Here is a 6,000-nt window from a genome sequence, read left to right as displayed (position 1 = left end):
GCACATGCATAGCCCCATCTTTGAATTTTTCAACATGTTAAACCAAACCACAGATACAGTCTTTGTCCCCATAGGATCTGAACTATGATTTGCCATAATGGAAAATTCAGATTGGAGAATCGTTAACTGAAACCCTTTAAATGAGATGAGGACATGAAGACATAAAAGGCCAAGCAAATACCTTTGTATTGCCATCACCACACAGGTATTCACTCTGTTGTACTGAAACTACTTTTGTGTTCACTGTCTGAGTGTTCTAGCCCAGAATTCATTAACAGCATTGTCTGCAACACCAGCAAATTTTAAGTAAATATTGCAGAACATTCCTTAATAGTGAAGGCTGAATAGTCACATTTCTGAAGCCCACACCAGAGATCTAATTCGGAGAGTTACTTCCCTCCTTTAAAGGAATGGAAACAGTACTATGGGATGTAGGTGTCAAATCATAACCCTGCAACACCTCTCATTTCCCTCAATTATTCCCAACTGGTGGCATTTATTTTACTCATCAACCATTCGTTGCAGAAATTATGTGGCAATATAATTCCAAGCAGGGTGAAATTCACTCTGGTGTAGAGGGCCAGCACAATACATATGCATCACTGAAGTCCTCAAAAGAGGGCTTAAGTCAGACTTAAATAGGTGCATTGCTCTTGTGCCAGTGTTCTGCACAGGGGAGAATTTTATCCCCAGTGAATACATTCGAGAACTTGCTTTTTTCTTTATTTTATTATTCACACGCAGAAAGAGAAGCTAAGTGTGTCAAGTAAGTTTACTGAAAATTATTCATTTGGCTCAACTGGAGTGTAACAGCATATGGTCCCTTCCCGAAGTCCTAGCTCTCCTTCTCAATGGGAGTTTTGCCTGAGTAATGACTTCAGAATTTACCCCAAGCGAGAGCCCTGCTGTCTTTGTTTCCCATATTATTTTGCTTGTTTTATTCAGTCCCTTGGTTTTTGAGCATTTGCAGCTGATATCAAATCTCTGTCAAAGTCAGCTCTGAAGTCATTTCTTTGATGTTGAAAGCACAAGAAACTGATCTGTTACAAGTACACATGCACATGAAGCAGCATGAGAGAGAATATATGAGAATAGCTTTAGTGTTTTAAATTTAATGAGTTCTAAAAAACACATTTTACACCATTCCTTGGATGTGGCTTCCCTTTAAAAATACAGTTTGGCAAAGGATTAGCTCATATTATGAGCCAATCACTTCCACTATTTAAACAGCTCAGATATGTAGGAGGTTTTTAGATGCTGAAATACGAAAATTGCAAAGGGTTCAGTTCTGAGAGGTATTGAAAGCCCTGAACTCCCCCTAACATAGTAGATTTGTAGTTGCTTAGCATTTCACAGGTTCAGACCCAAATGGACCAATTATGGGCAAACTCCCCAGTTTTAGCCTTGACTTTGAATTCATATGTGTTTTTCTGTTGTTAGAGTGATAGAATCCAAGATGTATCTTTATATATGTTATTAAACTTAAGCAAAAGTTCTATGCAGTTTGCAGGAATTAAACTGATCAGGTCCTATAGGAATTGCTCTCAAACCTGTAGAATGTAAATAGAAAATTGTTTTTAAACCATCCTACAGAATTCTATAGCAAGGATATAATTCTAAAGCATGATAAAATATAGTTATGTGATCATATAGAATTGTAATGGCTTTCCCCCCATTATTCCAATCCTGATTTTACAAAGATTTTTCCCTCCAAGTCTACAATGTGGCATACAGTGCATATCTCAAAGTGCTGCACACCTTCACATATATTAATATAAGCTAGCATGAAAAGCGAGTGTCACTTGAAGGATGACTGCAATAGTTTCTCTCCTTACATACTCTAACATCTTTCTTCTCAATGTAGCAGCTCTTTGTTGTGTTTTTATGTTTATTGTGCTTAATATTCAGCTTGTATGGTAATTTCAGGAAACATCTCCCATTAATAATATGCAGATTTATGCAGCTCTCTCTCTAGTTTGCATATATAATTTTCCCACAGAGTTTGTCTGCTTTACTGTAATTCCTCTGATGTTTACTTTGTCTTAATATTCTTGCAAGGTTAAAAAGGAACTATCACTTGAACATTCATTATTAATTTCTCCTAAGTATCTCCAATTAATTCTCTGAATAGATTGGTACTTTATGACATTTGTTATTGATTGTTTGGAAGCAAACTTCCAATTACCAAAGTATCACAATTTTGCTAGCTTAAAATTCCTACTTGAATATTCCTCGGCTGAACAATGCAATCTTAAAGGAACAGTGCTCCTTTTCCTAGAAAGGCTGAATATTTATACCGCAAAAGCCTGGCATTGGCCCTGAACCTCCTCTCACTTTAAACCTGTGCACCTCAACTGACTTAAGCAGAGTTACTTGTGATTTACACCTGCATAAATGAGAGCAAAATAAAGCCCATTTTCTGATGCCATGAACACAGCAAGGGGACCCCAGTTATGTCTTCTCACAACTCTGCCTTGGCTCCAATTTTTAATAATATCACCTGGTACCAAAGTGCATCACAAACAAATTCTCACAACCCCTTGAGAGACAGGTAAACATCATTTTACAGATGGGTAAACCAAAGCCCATAGAGGTGAAGTGACTTGCCCAAGGTTGCACAAAGCAAATCAATAGAAGCACTGGAAATACTACCCAGAAGTCATGATTCCCAATCCCTGTTTTTACCATTTGAAAATTCCTGGATAATGCATCCTTTGGGACAGACCTAGCTGTAGCAGAGTTGCAGCTGCAGTAATAAGTCAGGAAAAAGTTAAATGGCCACTTCACCTCGAATGGTCCCTTGAAATGGGTGTTAACTACTTATGCTAAACAATCTGTTCTACCTTGTATTTAGCTGTGACACTCCGAGTACATTTCCCAAACCTGAAGAACAGCTCTGTGTAAGCTCAAAAGCTTGTCTCTCTCACCAACAGAAGTTGGTTCAATAAAAGATATTACCTCACCCACCCTATCAGTTCTTTTATTTCTACTCCTCCCTCTCTCAATTAAGATGCTCTGACCTGGGGCACTTGGCTTCCTCTATTTCAAATGAGCAAATAACCCAAGGGAAATCTCACACGCAACTGAAGCCTCAGAAAAAACATCTGACTCTGCTGAGGCAATTGCAGGGACCTGAGCCCGGTGAGGGTGCCTGGCCTTTTATTGCCAGCTGTGTGCCCAAGAGTGAAGGGAGCATTTCTTAGTAGACCAGTGTCCTCAGTGTAAACAGCATCTCCCTGGCACCCTGGTTGGCATGGTCAACAGGAATGGGTCATGGCGACCATCTAAATGAGCCACTGCCCTCCTGCTAATGGCAGTCTCTCCAGCACAAGGTTCAGACACATTAGTAGGAGGTAAATATGGAGGGAGGTTTCTGCTGCCTGTGCTGTACCTGTTCTGTGGTTGAATATTAATCGCTATGCCCCACAGAGCCACCCTTTATGCAAGGTTGACAGAGCTGTGTACAAACATACACCAGGTCAGTCTTACAGCCCCTCCGGGGAGGGGCCATCTCCAGTTTACAGACAGACAGGGAAACAAACCCCAACTAAGCTGCTAGATCTCACAAGTCAGTAGTAGAGCGGGAAATAGGAGTTGGGCCTCCTAAGGGCTCATTCCCTGCCCTAACCACTAAGCTAAGCTATCTGTTGTGTCTTTTGCTCTTTCCACAACAAGCATGCTACGAAGGAACCATGTTGGCATGGTGGGGCCCAAATTACCGATTTTACTGAACATACACAACATGCAAGGCTTAGTTACACATACACACTGCTGCTCTGGCTGGGTCCTGGCAGCATCTAAAACACAGAACATTTTGAGCACCAATGGAGGGCTCACAAATGATTTAAAGGGATACTACCCTATTCCTATACACTACATTATCTTCCCCCCCAACCAGGGCTCCATCTTCAGGACCAGCAATCCAGCACCAAATTTGGTATATGCTAGACAACAGAAAGCCTGGACCTTTAAATATAAGGCAGAAATCATACCACTTGATCTGTCCTTTACATCAGACACTGGTAGGGTTATCTCCCAAGCCACCTGCACATTTGCTTTCAAGCTTCCCTTTCCTCAGGCATCACTGCCTCAGCTTTCAATGAGGTGCGACTTGCTCTGCAAAATCTATCTAAAATGGATATTCTCCCTCAATCATTTCAGAAAGAAGGGCAGGAAAGATGGCCCTGCCCACTGCCACCCAAATTAGTTTCACATGGGAATTGGCATGTGTTGTATCTCACTCCGCACTTTACCCACCTCAATTAGTCTGCAGGAGTGAGTTGATTGCTTTTGCTTTTTGACATATCAAGGATTGTTACAGAGCCAAAGCCAACCTTGATCGATACATCTCCCAAACACTTTCTTCCGTGTAATTGAAAGCTCAGGGCTGGAAATGTCCAAGATTGCGTGGTGGAGGCCACAGGGGTATCTTTTCCAGGACACAGTAGATTCATTATCCTTGGTAACTGTGAAACATTAATATGGCACCGTTACTTTGCATGGCAATTTACATGGTTTAAAATTAAGGGAGATTGTCAGGCCTTTGGAACAGGGATAATCTAAATGGAATGTGAAGATAAACAAAGGCGGGGAAGTGAAAGAAGGGGTTCCAGTTTGAAAAAGGAAATCCATAAAAAGGAGCCATGCATAGTCATCCAAGTTCTGAAATTTTAAAGCTGAGACACTGAGATAGAGCAGGAAGGGAGGTGTAAACAGCTGAGGAGAGGAGGTCAGAGGGGGAAAGCAGGGCAAAAGGGATGAGGAAAAAAAGGAGGGGAAAAAAAGAGAGATGCCATTCCAAGCACAGGAAGAATCCTAGGAAACAAGGCAGGACGATGTGAATGAAGGGAGAAGATAGAGGGAGCAGAGTGGACAGAGCAGAGGGGCTAGGTGGGGAGCAAAGGGAGATTGGCCTCTGCCAACACCCTATCTACTGTGCCCTGCAGAGCCACCCTGCAGAGGACAGAGTATGGACTTCATCCAGAAAAAGACAGGTTAGGGTGAGGAGGGGGAAGATGCTGTGATAGAGGACACAGCTAATGCAGCTGGAGAGGAATATTACTTTAACTTGCACATGGTGGGCTTGAGAAGACAGACTCAAGACTCAGAGTTTACAGTAGCCTCAGAATCATGGGGCGGGGGGCTGCTTTTTAGCAATGTTCCAAAGGGGAAAATATGGAATCTGAGATGGGAAGCTATGCTGTGAGGGGACCAGGAAAGGGAGGTATCTTAGTGAGCCCCAGGTTGGGCACCCAAGTGACGGGGAGGATGGCAGCAATGTCAGTGGAGACAGAGGAACGGGTGAGGGGTTAGCAGGGTAGAGAAGATCAGCATTAGCCATGTTTCATTTAAAGAAAGCAACAGGACACCAGTGAGAAGATGGAGAGATAGGAGAGGGCAAGATGGCAAATGTAAGAATGATCAGCACAGAGATGATAGAAAGAGTGAGCAAATGGGAATGTGAGCTCACTGGGGGACAAATGTAGAAGAAAATAGAGGGATCCTATTGTAGGAGAGATTGTCGGGAACTCCTGAAGAAGGGGGAAGGTAAGAGGGAAACAAGCTATAGACAGAGTAATGAAACCTAAGGAAGAAAAGGTCTTAAGAAAAAATAGGTGATGGTCCAGAGTTGGGAGGGTTAAGAGGCAGCTGAGTAATACGGGATTATGAACTTGTCTGGCAAGCCTCCACTGGTGATGTCACTTTGGAAACAAGATGACATCATGGTCTAGATGAAATTACTACAATGTGGGTGCACAACCGGTTGAAAGCCAGTACTCAAAGAGTAGTTACCAATGATTCACTGTCATACTGGGAGGGCTTATCTGGTGGTACTAGCGATGATCATGCCCTGATTACATTTACTATGAACAAAGAGAGGACAGTACCCATCACTAATATACATACTTGGTTCTTCAAAAGCTGAGCACTTCATGGTGCATCATAATCTTCCAAAGCTGAGGAAAACTATGAGCAAAACTGACTAGATGAAATGTGAGC

The sequence above is a fragment of the Malaclemys terrapin genome, chromosome 15, assembly GCF_027887155.1.
Source record: "Malaclemys terrapin pileata isolate rMalTer1 chromosome 15, rMalTer1.hap1, whole genome shotgun sequence".
NCBI classification, from domain to species: domain Eukaryota; kingdom Metazoa; phylum Chordata; order Testudines; family Emydidae; genus Malaclemys; species Malaclemys terrapin.
The sequence above is the reverse complement of the archived record's forward strand: the minus strand, read 5'-3'. Positions refer to the sequence as shown.